The sequence below is a fragment of the Vicia villosa genome, linkage group LG7, assembly GCF_029867415.1.
Source record: "Vicia villosa cultivar HV-30 ecotype Madison, WI linkage group LG7, Vvil1.0, whole genome shotgun sequence".
In the NCBI taxonomy this organism is placed as follows: domain Eukaryota; kingdom Viridiplantae; phylum Streptophyta; class Magnoliopsida; order Fabales; family Fabaceae; genus Vicia; species Vicia villosa.
In genome coordinates this window covers 69,829,375-69,848,834 of record NC_081186.1, presented here as the reverse complement: position 1 = coordinate 69,848,834, position 19,460 = coordinate 69,829,375, and the positions used below count along the sequence as shown (strand labels likewise).

The 19,460-nt window shown below is 35.7% G+C and overlaps 1 long non-coding RNA gene and 1 pseudogene across 2 annotated transcripts; one reads left to right on the top strand and one right to left on the bottom strand.

Annotated features, from left to right (window-relative positions):
* Nucleotides 1-12,116: 12,116 nt before the first annotated feature.
* LOC131617384 (protein NRT1/ PTR FAMILY 8.1-like) lies at nt 12,117-14,274 on the bottom strand (annotated as a pseudogene).
* A 2,643-nt stretch (nt 14,275-16,917) lies between these two features.
* Nucleotides 16,918-18,740, top strand: LOC131617383 (uncharacterized). Of its 2 annotated transcripts, XR_009288568.1 has the most exons (5): nt 16,918-17,264; nt 17,398-17,456; nt 17,545-17,650; nt 17,886-17,976; nt 18,302-18,740. It is a non-coding gene; the product is annotated as an uncharacterized LOC131617383 (long non-coding RNA). The 2 variants fall into 2 exon arrangements; XR_009288567.1 differs by having other exon boundaries at nt 16,922-17,456.
* Nucleotides 18,741-19,460: the final 720 nt, after the last annotated feature.

Here is a 19,460-nt window from a genome sequence, read left to right as displayed (position 1 = left end):
CCTTTGGTGCAAGTGAATTGTCCGAACTAGGACAAATGATCCTATTGGTGCAGGTGAACTTGCTAGAACTATAGCAAGCAATCCTATTGGGGTCCACAAACTGCGAGTAGCTTACCAGCACTATGGTAAGTGAGAGATATAAACCGCGAGTAGCTTACCAGCACTATGGTAACTGAGAGATATAAGCTGCGAGTAGCTTACCAGCACTATGGTAAGTGAGAGATACAAACCGCGAGTAGCTTACCAGCACTATGGTAAGTGAGAGATATAAACTGCGAGTAGCTTGCCAGAACTATGGTAAGTGAGAGATACAAGCTGCGAGTAGCTTACCAGCACTATGGTAAGTGAGAGATACAAACCGCGAGTAGCTTACCAGCACTATGGTAAGTGAGAGATATAAACTGCGAGTAGCTTGCCAGAACTATGGTAAATGAGAGATATAAACTGCGAGTAGCTTGCCAGAACTATGGTAAGTGAGAGATATAAACTGCGAGTAGCTTACCAGCACTATGGTAAGTGAGAGATATAAACTGCGAGTAGCTTGCCAGAACTATGGTAAGTGAGAGATACAAACTGCGAGTAGCTTGCCAGAACTATGGTAAGTGAGAGATACAAACTGCGCGTAGCTTGCCAGAACTATGGTAAGTGAGAGATTCACAAACTGCGAGTAGCTTACCAGCACTATGGTAAGTGAGAAATTCACAAAATGCGAGTAGCTTACCAGCACTATGGTAAGTGAGAAATTCACAAAACGACGAAGACTTACTAGAACTATGGTAAGTGAGGGGTTCACAAACTACGGAAGCTTGTTGACCATAGCAAGCCAATTACACAACCAACAGAAGGTCCTTGCTATTCCTTTTCAGGAACCTTTCCAGGAAGTCTTCTTCAAGACGTATTCCATCCTTTCTATGAGCTTTTCCAGGCATACAAGATTTTTCAAACGATTCCTCAATTGGGTTTATCACGTTAGTCCCTCGGCAGTGATATCTTCCAAAACATCATCAACAAACAATCAAAGGTGCTATCTTTCTTTTCAGAACTACTAACATACTTCGATTTACATAAACTAACAATCAAAGGTGTCTTCTTTCTTTTCAGAATTACTAACATACTACAACTAACATAGCTAATAGTCATGCATCATTCAACTAACATATCTCATTCATACATAATGCATATACATACATCGCTCTCATTTATTTTGAGAAGCTCACTGCATCATGCATCGCATGCATCATACCATTGCATGAAGCCAAAGTTGTCTTTTTAGGCTGTGCTACAATAAAAAAAAATCACCTGGGACCCTCCAAAGGGCGTTCGTTCCGCATTCTAAAAAAAAATGGTATTCACTTTGGGTGGCATCTTTAAGCCCATCTCCCACGGAATGTTTTCCCAACAAAGGCAAATTTCAGGGCATTTCAGTGTCCAATCATCTTCTACCTTTAGATCACGATAGGCAGACGTGCCTATCCGATTCTTCAGGTTTAAGAAGATTGAACAGGGGCAGCTGTCATACCCCAAAATTTGCCCGATCAGATCTACATCTTTTAATTCATCAAAGGCAAAATTAGGAGTCATGGGGTTTGACATCCCTATTGTCAAACCCGCCCTCTTATAAAATATCAGGGGTGAAATTAACAGGTATCTGGGGTCCAAACATTTGGCCCATCTATCTCAGGTTTGGATCATTTGGTTGGAGTATTTTTATGGGTTTTATTCTTCTAACAATTTAATTGGTGTGATGTCTATTATTAATTTATCAGGTTCATTGGCTATTATCAAAATAATTAGGGGATTATTAATTATTAATTTTGATATTATTATTAGAATTATTAATTAAGAGCATTATTGATAATTGTTGGACAATAGGCCCATTGGGTATATAAAACCCTAACCTAATACATTAATATAAATGAGGGGAGGCCAACTCCACTAAAGGGAAACCCTTATACCTACCACTCACATACTTTTACGTTTCAAGACACTGTAAATATCAAACAACTTTTTTTCTTCTTTCTTTCACACCGACTTTTGCCAATTTACCAACACAACTAACCCTTATTCCACCAACAAGAAAAGAACACTCGTACCACAACAACACCACTTTTAAGCTTCACTTTTGTCATTTTTTGAACCTCATAGTAGCTATCAAACTCACGAAACTCATTCATGTAAATTTTCTAACCATATCCAACCATAACTATCATACACCCATCCTCTTAATCCTACAAACTCACTACCATCCATTCACAAACCATGGAATAATAATAACAACCTGCAGATAACATAGTAACACCGCTCACAGGTATCAAAGAGAAGAAAACAAACGGAAAGAGATGCAAATCGCCGCACTTGGAGCATCATCGCATTTCAAGGACACAACGATTCGACATCACAAACGAACACGGTGCGGCCTTCAGTTCCAGCGACACTGCCCTCCGCAGACTCAGCCGTCGACCCACCACAACCGCGTACCTCCGACCAGTCGCAAGCTCCGCCGCGGAAGCCCCTCACGGCCGTACGCATCAAAAATCATCATCAGATCCACCGCAATAGCGCTAATCGTGAAGCTCCCTTCGATGGCGAGTTCCGTCATTCTTGTTTTGATTGACCGCCCCAATGCCATCACTCAGTGTAACAACAATTCATTGGAAGACTCTGTGTTGTAAAAAAGGGACCTTCGCGAGGGAGATGGAGATTGGGGCGAAGGTTTTCTCTTTTTTTATCTTTACTCCTTGCATCTGTTTATATTATATTCGTTGGCATACTATTATCAAGTGGAAGCGTGCAGGTGGATTGGTAAGGAAGATGAGACGTGAAGCTGGGGTCGTGGGTTCGACCCTTCGTCCCAGCATAAATTTTGCTGAATTAATTCGCTTTACAATCCCCTGTGTGCTGCCAGATGGGATCTATGGTACACGCTCAACCAGAAGCCCTTGGATGTCACCACTGCTTGATCTAACACACCAGATGCGCCAGTCTATAATGGACACACAGGGCCTCACCTTATAGGATCACAGCCAGGTTTCCTCTTTTTTAATTGTTTAGATTAAATAGAAAATAACCATGATTAATTCAATTAATATGTTCAATAGGATTATTATTAGGATATAATTAGCATTAGGACTTCTCCCGATTATTTTTTACTCGATTTAATCATTTTAATTATTTATAAAAATTACAAAAATCCGAGGAAGGTTCTCATGTGTTAGGGTTTGCCCCATCCCATTAGGCGAGACATTAGGATTAGGGTTTTTCAACCGACCTAGGTATTTAGACGAACAATTTAGAATTTTATTCGCTTCGATTAAATCAATTGATCGCGGTGGGTAATAATCGATTAATTGTTTAATTAATTAAAATAAAATTCAAACTATATTCGATTAAATGGTTGCAATCATCTTATTGGTTGTGATGATTAATCTTGCCTGGTTCTAAATTCAATTTGTTATTATTTGTAATCGTGTTAATCGATTACGAGGGGTAACAATACAAAATAAAATTTATAAAATAATAATAAAACATCTTAATTCATTATTAGTGATAATCGAATCAATCGATTTGAATTGGTAATGGTGCAAAACCCCCAATCTTTTGACTATGGTGATCAAACCTATTTATCATTGCGGTTAATTGTGCCAAATCAGGGTTGTACGCCAAAAACTTAAAACATTCAAAACACTTCAAATCAAACTGCGGATTTTCATCCCTTTCAAATCACAAATTCAAAACTACGATAGGCCATTCAAAAAAGCCTTCAAACCTTCAAATCAAATTTCAAACCTTAAGGGCGTACAACCCGTCCCCCGAACTACGTTGACTCTGATTCTCCATAAGGAGATACGTAGGCACTTGGCAACAAGGCGAGTCCCCTTCCTTCAAACCCTAATCATGTCAATGATTAAAATTATTAACCCTATTCTGTTTGTCACCTTTCTTTATAAACCTTGCCATAAATCCTTATCTTTGCAATGTTAACCTTTAGGAAAGGGTTGAGGGTGCCTAACACCTTCCCTCGACCTGAATATAGTATCTTACCCCGATCTCTCAACTACGTAAGGTTTCCTATTCGCCTTGGTAGAATAGGTGGCGACTCTCTAAGTTAAATTTTAGGCAGGTTGCTACACGGTGTTATGTTTGCTTCGTCTTTGAGGGGAACTATCAAGCACCTAATTTTGTTTAATTTGTTTTATACTAACCAAAATCCAAAAAAATATGCATTTTGTTTCCTTTGTTTGTGTTTTGCAGGAAAAAGATCGAGCAAGAACCAAAACAGTGCAAGAAAGAAAGTTTTTGAAAATTTTGCTGTGGAAATCGATTTACCCATATGGGAAATCGATTTCCTGAAACGAAATTTGAAAAAAAGAGGGAAGCATGACATCATTTTGGCACCAAACACATTTTCTTTAATCATTTTACCAATTTTCCACCTCACCAAAATTAATCCCTTTCATTAAACCCACTTAAATCATTTAAATACCATTTTACCATTTAAATACCATTTAAACACCAATTAAACACAAGCTAATTAACCAAAAGCAGAAAGACCAAATTGCCACTACTCTTGCTCCCATCCTATAAATAGAGGTCTCTACTCCCTCATTTCTCAAGCTTGGATAGCCAAAAAAGTTCTTGCAAATTCATTTCTCAAGCTTGGAGAGCCAAAAAAGTGCTTGCAAATTCATTTCTCACCCTTTCCAAAACCCTCACCCAAAGTTCATTTTCATAGAATTAGTGAGATTCACATTGAATCTTACTAGTTTTGAACTAAACCTCCTACATTTCTCTCTTTTCTTTGTTTGTTCATCTCCAATTTTGAAGGATCTACTCACTTTGTGCTTGTTCTTGAAGCTACTTCAACAATTTGGTTCAAGAATTGGTAAATTCCTAAACTCTAAGATGTAGATCTTTGTTGCTTGTGTTCAATGCATCTTTGATGCTATATTGGTCCTATTTGATGGTGATTTGATCGAAAATTCGTGCTCCAATGGATATGTGATCATAAGGTGTTTGTATGTTTGTTTAGATCAAGTTTTATGTTCACTAATGTTGTTTTTTTGAAAGCTGCGCGCAGGAAATCGATTTCCCTCTGTAGGAAATCGATTTCCACCTTGTTTTTATGCCAAATTTGAACTCTGCACTTAGGAAATCGATTTCCTACAGAGGTAAATCGATTTCCAGTGAGGCAGAATGCTTTTTTTGCCTTTTTTATGCTTGTTTTGCCTTCTTTCTTCCTCTACTTCATTAATATCATTGGATCTAGGATGTTGATAGGTTTGAAATGACCAAATCCATAATATTAGATGAATGATATTAATGATAGTGTGAGTTGATTATCTTTATGCATTTTTATCTTCTTCTTCTCCTTCTTCTTTTTTTTTTGATCGATGAAAGTCTTAATACCTTGAGAATTCTTATGGATTCTTGGTAAAGACTAGATCGCTACCTATTTTCTTTTCGTGCGGTATTGATTTCGGAGAGTGATCTACATATCGCTTCTCTCGCATGCATTAGCACATAAAGTTTTGATCGGCCTCGTTGTAGGGTGATTTCTACATAAATCACTTGGCGATCTGCATAACATAGCGCAATATTTTGTGTCCCGAATCAAAAAAGATCAAATATGGAAGAGAATTGTATGCGGTTGATTTATGACTTATGGAAGTTTATCGTGTAGTCGCTATGATCTTATCAAGCTTCTGATAAAGTTCCATTGAATGTAAATCCGAGAACATCCTTCACTCACCATCGATCTTTATTACTAACTTTGATAACATACTTGACAAGTTTCAAGATGGTTATCTTTAACATCTAACAATTGACTTTAATTTCCGCATTTTTATTATATCGCTCTTTACTTTATCGCTTTATTTTATCATTTCATCATTTTTATGTTTCCGCCATTTTCACTTTGTCCATTTGGACGTTTACATTCCGCTATTTTTTGTTTGTCCATTTGGATGCTATGTTTATGTTTCCGCTATTTTCTTTTTGTCCACTTGGACCATACTTTACTTTTATGCTAAAACACTAATAAACAACAAAAATATAAAAAATACTTAGGGTATGTTTGGATATCACGAAATGAACGGAGCGGAATGGAATGGAGCGGAGTGGGATGGAGCGGAGTGGAACGGAGCGGAACGAATGTACCATTCCATTGTTTGGAAATTTTAGAACGGAATAAGACAAATTATTCATTCTGCCCAAATCGGAGGGGAAGAAATATGGTGGTAAGTGATGGAATGGAATGGAATCCATACCACTCCTTTCCGCTCCGCTCCATCCGTTTTTAAATTATCTAAACAACGGAATATCATTTTATTCCATTCCATTCTGCTCCGCTCCATCCGATTCCATCAATCCAAACAAAGCCTTAAGGTTCTCTCTTGGACTATTGGTTACTATCCCGAGCATTTTGGAGATTCGGACTTATGGACTTATTACTCTGTTGTTATTCTGTCTGTCTGGCATTGGATTGTTGTCTGTTTATGTGTGCAGGTATTTCCTTGAAAGCCCTTGATGGTTAATTCCAAGGCATTGATATAAGGATTTTACCCGAAAACAGCCGTTACTCTGCCCGATTTTCGTCAGAATTTTAATGTGCTTAATGCAAAGTGGTGCTAAAGATAATGAGTTCATCTGGATCCCCAAGTGATAATGTGTTGGTTTAGTGTCGATAGTCCAAAGGATGGGAAATCTACCTTGACTCATAATGTCAAGTGTTGGCTTCTTATTTCGGTTAGACCGTTCTTTTCCTTAGCTTTTATTTTACGCAATAGGATAGCCTCTTCATCTCTTCCCCTTCTTTAATTTTCAAAATCTTCTCCCTTTTTACAAAACCGTCTCATGTTTGTAAAATCTCTTTAAAACATTTCTTTAAAATATCTTTTGCCCTTAGTGGCCTTTTTCTTCAAAAAGGTTAGACACGACTAATTGTTGAAACGAGTGGCGATACCCCACGATTTTGAAATTGATTGATATAATGAGATCTTTTCCGCGTGAGAGAGCTAGTGGCATACTCGTTGATTTCTATCCGAGTTGGAGCCCTTCTTTCATTTGCGATACAAAGAACTCGTTTGTTCTCATGCTCAAGATCAATGGCTGAGTATTTCTCTCCGACGACGATAAAGTATTTATTCCTTTTTAAACGTTTTCCCTTTTAAGCGGAACTACATTGGCTCTGACTTCTCCATTGCACCGAGGAGGTATGTAGGCACAAGGCTTAATGTCTTGCCGAGCTTATTTTAAAAATAAAACAAACTCTTTTTTTAGCACACACACGACACAGATTTTCAAAAAGGTTCCTGTGGAATACCACAGATATGAGGGGTGCTTAAAACCTTCCCCTTCTATAATCAACACCCGTACCTAAGATCTCTTTTTGTTTTAAAAACAAAGTTTGGGTTTTCTTCGTTCTTTTCCCTTTTCCTTTGGAAACAATAAAGCGCGGTGGCGACTTTCACTGAAATATTGAGTCGAGTCAATCTTATGGCTTCGATCTCAGATTTTCCCCGCTACAATATCATAGAGTTAAAAAGAAGAAATATGGTTTCAGGATTACCAGAGATCGACATTCCAAGAGAAGTGTGTGAGGAATGCGTGTAGACGAAGCAGCACAAGAACAACTTCAGCAAGGATGTAGGGAGCAAGTCGAAGGCAATCCTTGAATTCGTATACTCTGATGTATGTGATCCAATCTAGGTGGATTAGAATGGAGGTAACAAATACTTTTTCACATTCATAAATGATTTCATTCAAAAGCTATGACTTACCTGATCAAGAAGAAAAGTGAAGTGATCGAGGTATTTGTCAAGTTCAAATCTATGGTCGAAAGGAAAAGTGGGCAAAAGCTCAAGATTCTGAGAACTGATGGTGGCAGAGATTATGCGTGAAAGACTTCGACACATTATGTGAAAAGAAAGGATTGTGCATGAGGTGGTGTCACCCTACACTCCACAGCAGAATCGAACTATTGAAAGGAAGAATCGAACCATCATGGATATGGTGAGAAGTATGTTGAAAGGCAAGTATTTATCTAAAGAGTTTTGGGGTGAAGTTGTGTCGATAGAAACATACATTTTGGACAGATGTCCGAAGAAGAAGCTAGAAGGAATTACGCTAGAAGAATGTTGGTCCGGTGTGAAGCCTAGCTTGAGTCATCTGAAGGTATTTGAATTTATAGCACATAGACATGTGCCAGATCATTTGAGAAAAAAACTTGATGACAAGTCGAGTCAGATGATCCTAATAGGTTATCATTTGACTGGAGGATACAAGTTGTTCGACCCAGTAAACAAGCAAGTAGTGATCAACAGGGACGTGATCATAGATGAGATTAAGGAATATGATTTGACTGAGAATATCAATATGGATTCAATGAGAATCTTATGCGAAGACCCAGCAACTGAAGTTGAAATATAAGAAGTTCGACAAGAATAAGTCAGAGGTGATGCAGGTCAAAGCAGACCTCAAAGAACTAGACACATGCCTGCAAGGTTGCAAGAATGTTTGATTACATCAGATGATGTGGTCGATGATGATGGTGAGCTGGTACATTACGCTTTCTATGCAGAAGTCGAATCTGTCAATATAGTCGAGGCATTGAAGGATTCAAAGTGGGTGAAAGCTATGAATGAAGAATTGAAGTCCATCGAAGATAACAACACTTGGTCACTTGTCGAACTACCTCAAGGCAAGAAGGAAATTGATGTGAAGTGGGTATACAAGGTAAATTGTAATCCCAAAGGTGAAGTAACTCGACACAAGGCAAGACTTATGGCGAAAGGATTTCTTCAAAAAGAAGTAATTGACTTCAATCAATTTTTTGCACCTGTTTCTAGGATCGAAACAATCAGGTTGGTTTTTGGTCTAGCGAACATGAACAATTGGTGCATGTGTCACCTGGATGTTAAATATGCATTCTTGAATGGTCCCTTAGCCGAAGAAGTCTATGTAAGATGGTGTATAGACTGCATAAAGTCATGCATGGACTTAAGCAAGCTCTAAGAGCTTGGAATAAGAAGATTTACAATTTTCTAAGGGAGAAGGAATTTATGAAGTGCACAACTGAGCATGGAGTGTATGTAAGAAGCATCAAGGGTGAATTGCTTATACTATGTCTCTATGTCGATGATTTGACGATAACAGGTAGTTGCAAGAAAGAGATCGAAGACTTCAAAGGTGATTTTAGCAAGGAATTCGAAATGTTTGATTTGGGTGATATTTCATATTTCCTTAGCTTCAAATTCTACAAGAGTGGTAGAGGCTTGATGATGCATCAAAGAAGATATGCAAGTGAAATTCTCAATATATTTGAGATGCAAGAATGCAACTCGACTTCGACACCTGCAGAACCAAAACTGCAACTATCGAAATAATTAAATGAAGATGATGTCGACCCAACCCAGTACACAAGACTTATTGGGTCATTGAAATACCTTTGTCACACAAGGCTTGACTTAGCATATAGTGTGGGCATGGTAAGTAGATACATGAATAAGCCAAATGTATCACATCTAGCAGCAACAAAGAGGATACTAAGGTATCTTAAAGGAACTATCGACCATGGCATTTTTGTTCCCTGCAGCTGGTGAGAGAAAAGAATGCAAACTAGCGGGTTACACCGACTCAAATTGGTATAGTGATGCTGAGGATCAAAAATCCCCATCAGGTTATGTGCTTATGCTATGGAGAACCAGTTACTTGGAGTTCAATAAAAGAACAATTAGTGGCATTATCATCATGTGAAGTAGAGTATATAACTGCTTCTCTTTGTGAATGTCAAGCAACATGGATGGTGAATTTGGTCGAAGATATTACAGGAGAAATCATGGAGCAATTCCATGAAGATCGACAGCATGTTAGCTATCAATTTGGCAAAGAACCCAATAGCGCATGGTCGAAGCAAGCACATCGAAATGAGGTTCTATTATCTTCGAGAGCATGTAGCTAAAGGAAAGATGAATCTAGAACACTGTAGAACTGAGAATTAGATTGCAGACATCATGACAAAGGGTGTGCAGGTCGAAGTATTCAGAAGACTAAGAGCTATGATGAATGTAGATAGCTTAGATACAGTGAATTAGGTGGTGTGTTGAGATTTTAATTCCTTGTTCGAAGCACGTTGCTCGACACAAGGAAGGTTGTGTCGAAATAGTCTAGCCTAGTGTGTGTCGAAATGTCGAAGGAGTTGTCTCGACAAGTATTTCGACTTAGGCCTAATTTTGTAGTGTTAGAAGAATTAGGTATTTTTTACTTTTGTAGTATTGGGTTTTGGCTTAGGGAGAAGGCAACCTAAAACTATAAATAGAGGGAGTAACCCCTATTTTTGTAATGAGACTTATATTCACAACATTTGCAGTTGCACGTGAATAAGATTTTCCATAGTTTGTGGGGAGAGAGAAACTCTGCAGAAAATTATCATCTTCTTCCCTTTATTTTTGTCAAACCCTAATCCTCTTTTATGAATTTCTTTTCTTCTTTCATTGTCATTGTGTAGTGATAACAATCTTGTTCATCAAAATTAATAGAAATTCTCCATAAATTTTGGTGGATTTCCAACAGCTTCTTTGTAAATGTGAAAACACCATGTTTAAATGAAGAGTCTTATAGTTAAACCATCTATTTATAGGTCTCAAGGGATAAGAATTTTTTTTTTTGGAGGCATTACATTGTGATTTTACAGTGGCTCTCAATCCAAACATTGGCCAACCTCTAGCTTGCGCTTGTTCAAGTTCTATCATAATATCACTAAGTTATCCTCTAAAATATTAACTTTTCCAAGCCTCAAGGAATGTTGGGGAAGAATATAGTCTTGAATGGTCTAGAAGAGGGGTTGAATAGACCTTTTTTTAAAAGACTGATTAAAAATGTTTACTTTTTGAAAATCAAAATTCGATAAAAATCATTCAGTGTGGCAAAAATTTTGTACGAAATATACACTTAACCATATATAAAATGAGTGGTATATGAAAAGACTAAATCAATCAACGTTTCAATTGACCAAAATTCGATTTACACGAGATGTGTAAATTAAAACTTTTCAGTTGAACAAGAAAATTATTATTACAGTTTTCAAATTTAATCAAAAGTAAAAATGTTTAGGATTTAAATTTAACACACCTAATTCTTATACACAAAATGGCTACAAATGTGGTAATGCCTAATATCATGCTATTCTAAGAAAACCTTAAACCTAAACATACAATTTTGAACAAAATATAAAAGAGAGAGAAAAAAAGGAGATAATACGCCAAATTTATAGTGGTTCGACACTTCGTCCTCACTTTTACTACTCTACTCTTCCATGGTTTTCCTTCGCTTTGTTATCTAGCCTTTAGAGAGGGATGAACTGATCTTAGTTAAGGCCAAAATGTTACCTACGTCTAACCTCACACTAGTATTCACATTTTGTGAAATGTGTGGATCCAAGTTGATATGAAGGTGTTTTTCAGCTTGGGATGCCAACTGAACATAGTCATCTTCCAAATATAGTTGTTGACCTTGGTGGGACTAAAATACTCATTCTCCACTAAAGCATACAACTCCACCGCCCTGAAACATCATTCAATCCATCGGATCAATTAGAAGGTTGTCCGCACTACACGCTACACTCCTTACTGACGGTTTTAATCGCTGTCACTATAAAAAAGAAAAAGTGTTTCATTCTCAGGTATTCAAATTTTTTCTCACTCTTATATTACTTCTCATTCTCTCACTGATTTGGGCGCAGTAGTAATAACCTTATAGGTCAGCTCCTCCTCCGTCGCCCCGGAAGACCAAGTCCGCCGCCACAAAGCATTACCTCATCATTGCATCGATCTTTCTAGTTCTGAATCGAACATTTGAATAAAGCAAAATTGAAGCAAGATTTGCAAGCAATAATACTAAGGTCTTTATGTATTGATTTTAACAAGACCTATGAAAAAAACTTTTTTATGTACATTGCACTTTAAATGCCCCATTTTATTGCAAACTCCAGAAAATGACACTATAACACACAAAGTACACAATTTAAACACTCCAATAGACATAAAAATCTTCCCTCTAAATCTATCTCATCATACAACTGATGCCCAACAAAGCATTTTTAGATGATCCAAGTCCTATTTTCAACGGATAGTTCCGACCGGTTTTTTATATATATAAGACTTCGACACCACAAGAAACACGACAAAATTCACCACACTCAACCCGGCCAAAAGCCCGAAAAAATGATCAAGTCTACCATAGTTTAAGTCATCAGGTAACCAACCAGGACCACCCTTCATAGTAGTAACCTTTGTCACAATAGTAACAAGCAAAGAACTCAAGTACTGTCCAAGTGCAACAGTGAGTAGCGAAAGAGCCGAACAAAAACTTCTCATTGCATCAGGTGCTTGTTCATAGAAGAATTCCAATTGACCGATAAATGTGAAAACTTCAGCACAGCCTATAATAAAATAAGGAGGAACTTGCCAAAAAATCGACATAAGTTCTCCGTGTCTCACCCTTTTAAGTCTATAATACTCCAATAATAATGCATATAGCATTGAGAATATTGATATGAAAAGACCTGTTCCCATTCTTTGAAGCTGAGTTAGGCCATTTTGTTTGCCGGTAAATTTTCTAGCTATTGGAACAATGATTCTGTCATATATTGGGACCCAAAATATGACACTGAGTGTATCAAAGATTGAAAGTGAAGCTGGTGGGATTTCAAATTTTCTTAAATGTGTGTTCATGGCTTCTCCTTGTAGTACAAAGTAGTTGCTCATTTGACCATAAACTGTTGCGAATATTATGCCGGTTGCCCATATTGGAAGCAATCTTATAATTGCTTTTAGTTCTTCCACTTGTGTTACAGTGCAAAGTTTCCATGGGTTTGTTGAGTCATTTAAATTGTCTGAGTTTTCTAGCACTGCTGCTCTGTCAAAGAATCTGTAACACAAGAAAAAAAGTGTAAATTATGTAGCACAGATAATTCGAATTGAAAATGTTCGAAAGAAAGTGATGAAAGAATGTGCATAAATTATTCATGCAGGGCCGTCTTAAATTTTCAGACGACCTCTGTAGGTTAACCACGGTAGCTTGTCTTGCATGCCATCTAAGACGGCCATGTTCGCGTTGGTTTACCTTAATCCATTTGAGTGATCAAGCTTGCGGCTTCCTTGGATAGCAGACAAAGTCTCTTGAGTTTCATACAAGAGAGACTCATCTTTAGGTACTTCAACACGATACTTTCTTATCGACGCGACTATCACCTGACAAAAGCGAGTAATAGGGCTACCTCCTGGTTTCTGATTCCGATACAATCTTGTGCCTGAAAAGAAACTTACTACAGCAATCGCCATGGCGACTGCTGGTATACCGAATCCCAATCCCCAGCTCACATTGTCCTGTATCCATAGTCCATACCAATAGAGAAGCAGCAATAAGAGCACCAATGTTGATTGAGAAATAAAACCAATTGAAGAATGAACTCTTGTGTTCTTTCTCAACTTCATCTGCATCATCAAATTGATCTGCTCCGAATGACGAGACACAAGGCTTGATTCCACCGGTGCCGAGAGCTATAAGGTAAAGAGCTACAAAACATATTGCACTTTGTTCATGTGTAGCATGGCAATCATCTTTTGTGTAGCAGGTTGGTTTTATGCCAGGAACCGATGCAGATAATGTGAGTAGTGTCATTCCCTATGCAGGAAGAGAAAGGTTTTTCGATGTTATAAATCTAAAAAAAACTTCAAAACCGACATGTAAGGCGAGAGATGTCTCTGAGAAATGAAAGAAGCTTACTCACAATGACATAAACTATTGAAAACCAAAAGATGGTCCAAAATCTTCCAAGATAGGCATCAGCCACAAATGCTCCTATCAAAGGAGTGATGTAACATGTTCCACCCCAATCAGCAGCATTCTTGGCAGCAGTAGCACTATGTTGATGCAGTTGATACTTGAAGTAACGCACTAGATTTGTACTCATCCCATAGAAAGCCAATCTCTCACAACATTCATTTCCTGTAATCAATAAAATTAATATCTACAAAGTTAATGTATCTGGTCTATATAGCACTGCAATACGGTTGCAGAGATTTTTGAAATCATTATGTTGCAGTCATAATTTGAAAAACGAACCACAATTTATAACTATGCGGCGAATGATGATACATAATAGTTACCTAAAATAAAGGGACATGCTCTCCATGTTCCAGTTTTTCTTTTGTTAGCAGGTTTTCCAAGGTAATCTACTGTTCCATCTTTTGTGCAAACATCCTCCTCCTCAGCCATTGTTTTGTAATTCAGGCCTTGGATATTTTTCTCAATTCAAAGCATGGATGTTATGTTATAATGTTAGATAAAATTGAGAGAAAAATGATTGTGTATTTAGTGTGAGACAGTGGCGGAGCCAGAAATTTTATGCAGCCTGGGCAAATAAATTTAACTGCACGCTACATGTGACCATATATAAATAGTCATAAAGTGTGCTACATAAGAGAGATGAAACCTAACCTGCGAGTAGTGTGCTAAATAAAATTAAGAGGTAAATGCCCTCTCCGAGACTTCTTTGCGGTGAATGTTCGAATAATATCAACATCTTTAAGTGACTTGAATATATCCGGCTCGGTGTAACATATCATCAAGTCATTGAACCACACATCATTAATCTTGTTGCGCAAATTAAACTTGATAATCTTCATTGCTGAAAATGCTCTTTCAACAGATGATGTCGACACCGGCAATATCAAAGCCAACTCAATGAGCTTGTAGACCAATGGAAATACCAAATATTTTTCAGTTTGAACCATCTTCATAGCCACACTTTGAACATCTTCACAAGAAGTAAATGAAGCATGCCTTTTCACTTGTTGTACATAAGTCTCAAGTTGCTCCCTTATTGTTCTACGATCATCATCAGAAAAGTCTGCATGATAAATATTAGCAAGACGGGCAAGCTTATCAACATCAAACTTGAAAAAAGAGTTCTTAGGGTCAAGACATGAGAAGCAATCCAGCACAACGTTACTTCCTTCACTAAACCGGTGATCCATCTGAAATTTAATGATTCAATGAAAAGAATTTTTAAATAAAGAATTTATAACACACAAATTGACGAGACCGAATAATTAAATTAAATAAATAAATTATAACAACAAAATTAAAAGAGAATTCTAAAAAAAATGAATAATATATATATATATATATATATATATATATATATATAATAAAAAATTAAACTATTTTAGATTTTAAAAAATATTGAACTATTTTATTATAATATATAGTATGTTAATTTATATTACAATTGCATAATTGCATGTAGTACCAGCCACCAGGGGTGGTTGTATGTCAAGTAATATATACAATGACCTAGCCATATAAAATAAAAATGAAATTGAATTGAACCTATATGACCTATTGCAATTACGGTACAGCAGTACAGGTACATCACTACAGTCTAAATATTCAACATACAAATGAAATTGAACCTATATAATCTATTGCAATTGCGGTAAAGGATTACAGGTATAACACTACAACATTCAACTTTCAACATACAAATAGGTACTACTACTAACTATATAACTTAATCTATATAATATAAATAATATATTGTTATAATAAAAAGAAAAATTAAGAGAAATACCTGCTGCTTCAAAGTGACGGTGATGGGATTGGGAGAGAGGAATTGAGAAAATAGAAACAGTCTCGCAGAGAGAGAAAATAGGGAAGTATATAATTAGTTTTTTTTAATTTCTATTCTAAGTTATAAATAATTAATTGAGTTGGGCCTATCTGGACCATTGGGTATTCATCTGTTTTAATTTTTACACCTTTATTTTTACTAATTTTGCCCCTGATTTCATTTAAAAACCGACTATTAAATTAGAGGAAATACAAAGAAATTAGGGGTTGAGCCCGGGCGCGTGCCCGGGCTCGCCGGGCTATAGAACCGCCCCTGGTGTGAGACAAGGGTGGCGTGGTGTTCAAGGAATTTCAAGCTGTCATATCCTAGCAACAAGGAGTTGTTTATGCTTAGTTTACCATATTATATAGTCAAGCAAATTTTGAGAACAACATTAATTTGTATAAAAATGCAGTCATAAAGTATTTGATATCATTGTTGGGTTTACCATTGCTGGAAAAGGGATATCTATAGAGAGCCAAGGACAGATACTTTCATTCGTGAGCAATTCTTGCATAGACACGACCCTAAATCCTCATATTTAGGAACAACCAATAAGAAGTGGGAGAATTTAAATTTGTTTAAATTTTAATGTCGTTTTTAATTGCCAACATGGAGGGTGGTTGTGATAATGGAGGAGAGAGATAATTTTAATTTTATTATTTAATTAATAAAAAAATGTGATTGGTTGTGTGTAAATCCAGGTGGTATGGCTGTGTCCATCTAAGTATTTTCCTTCGTTCAAATGAACAATTTTGTCTCGATATTAAATTATTATTTAGTTATTATATTTTTTAATAATCAAAGATATTAGTATTTGTTGTGAGATTGATAAAATAATTAAAATCATTTAAGAGAATTAATTAAAGTTCAATTACGATAAAAATTTGATGTGTGGAACAAAGAATAATGACAACCACACAAATAACTTCAAGCAATAAAAATAATAATACATTAGAACACAACAAATTTGTTTACCGATTTCAATCAAATCGATCTACGTCTGGGGGAGAGCAGCGGATCCAGAAATATTTTCTAATGAGGGCTTAAAAATAATTTAGATATCAACTTCAACTATCAACTATCTACCCATTAATAAAGTGTTGCCCAAACTGACATTTTTACCCTTTCAACAAAATTTTTTTGCCCTTGCTAAAGGTTATTAAAGTAATTAACAAAATAAAAATTACTCCATACCAAGTGTTATGTTCTCATTGGTCAGCTTAATCATCTATTGTACTTGCATAAGTATTTTCCCTTCTCTCTCTTCCGTAACTCTTTCCTTCTCTCTCACTATTTTCTCTTTTCTCCTTTCCGTTTTCCTTTCAAACCCTAGCAAATCCAATCTTTTTCCTTCAAACTCCCTCTCTTTCCGCCGTAAACGCAGAAACAACCATGTCATTCTTTATCTTTTCCCTTCAAACCCTCTTTAAAAATTTTCATTTTCACTCCTTCGTATTTGTTAGATCTATGGTGTTATATATGATTTAAATTTTTGTTTGATTCTTCTCATTTATGGTGTTTTTTTTAGGGGTTTTGATTTCAGAAGAAAGAAGAAAGTAAACAACAAATCTTTTCAAAAGATTTACATGTGGTGACCATTGTTTATGATTTTAGTGCTTTTATCATGCTGATTCTTTTAGTGTTTTTTTCTTTATGTTTTTATCATATTTATTTTGCATTTGTGGTTTTATCTTATGTTCATCACCATACATATGTATTTCCAGAAACTCCAATCAGTTCAGGGACAGTTGTGGCTCAGAGATGAATATTCTTTATCCTAAAGGTTAAAACTCACTTTCCCATCTTTGATGCACGATTCAGTGGTTAACGTTTGTCTATTTCATTTCTCTTACTCGATTGTCTTTTTTCAGATCCAGGTTTTTAGTGTCATGGTGTGAAGATGTTCATGTTTATTTCCTTCTTCCAGTTTCTTCCCTTTTGATCTATAATCTGAGACTGCAAAAGTTACACTTTCTGGTGAGCCTTCAAGTGTTACAAATGAGTTTATGAGTTTATCATTTAAAATGAGTTTATGAGCCTTCAAGTGTTCCATGTTTAGATTTACAAAACAACTTGACTAATTTGATTTACAACATTTATACTCGGATGACTTGCTGTGTGAGAGGTGATTTTTTTTATGTGATGAAGAGTCAATATTAGTTATATAATTGGATTCAGAGTAAACAATTCTGTTTTTTTTTTGGAATTGCAGGATATTAGATATTTGAACAAGGAGTGCAGTCTAGATAGAGAGAATTTGAGAGAACTATAACTCTGGTTATCTGTATCATTCTTCTATTCAGGTATTGTTGTAATTACAATAAGATGCAATCTACTTTTAATTCATCAATTCAATAATTAGCAAAAATCTGAACATCTGCAATACCCTAATATGAATTAGTGTATTTAATGCTGTAAATGACTTCTTGAGTCTTGAAGCCATGTAATTTTGATCCACATTCAAAATACTTTATGAATTTCACTTTACTAAAATAAATAGTGTATTTTAATTTACATTATGAAGTGCATAACTATATCAGTTACCAGTAAAAAAACAGTTACTTAGAAAATAATGGCCATATTCTGTTTTTATGATGGAATATACCATAGTCTGTTATGTTTATGCAGAGTAACCTCCATCAGATGTGGCAGAAACATCGGGACATTCAGGGAGGTTACTGACATTGAGATTTTCTGATTCGAAGGAGGACGGAAGGGTTTGTGCCTTTTCATCGGTGTTTGGAAACTTCATGACTAAGACGGTTATGCTGAGACGGTTATCACGGTTGATAAGAAGCTTAGCAAACTCAAGGGTGGATCCTAAATGTCCCACACCCGGCGAAGGGATAAACACCACTTCTACTTTCTTCATCCTAAACACAGCACTCAACACAGTTATATTACATGTAATTGTTAAATAGCTAGAAGCACATTATATATAACAAATAGTATTGTGAGTGATGGTTTTGAATCTGAAATATTGTGTGGTGAGAAACTATTCAGAAACGTGAATTATTATCTTGTCTTTAACTTGTATGGCTATCTGAAATTTGTTGTTTTCTACAAACCTTATTCTTGAAGTGAGGCTTTTAGTTTTCAATATAAAATTAAACAAGTAAGCAACCAATTTAAACCCGACTGAGGAATCTCCCAAATTAAACAAACCTTACTATTTTTCTAAAAAGAAATTAAAAAATTACTATTTTTCTAGAAAGATATTTTTTTCAAACTTCCATAAAAATGTTGATCGATTTAGAATACTATTGTTGATATTTATATATAGAATAAGAATATTTTCTAAAATATTCTTTACTATATTGTAGAATAGATTAGAATTAATATGTTATCATTTTCTCTATATAAATCATTTTCCCTTATGCTATTCAACACACGGTGTATTCAAATGAATTTTAGTCTTTCGTATCTTAACATAATATCTAGAACCTACATAATATCTCACTCATTCATATTTAGTTAAATTTTTAATTTCACGGGTCACTAGCACCATAATACTTTATTTTTTTTTAAGTCACCGAACCTTATCTAATTATCTATCTTATTTTTTAAATGGTTAAATTCATATTAATATCTTATTAGTAAATTTTTTTATTAAATGGTTAATTTCTATATTACATATGCAATTTGGCCACATTTATTTACTTCACATATTTTTCGTATCTTTTAAAAAATACTACACCACAAATAATATCATTAGGCTGTATTTTACGGGTCACTATCAACCGAATTCATATTTTATTTATTTTTAAAATGTTAAAATACTTTTTAT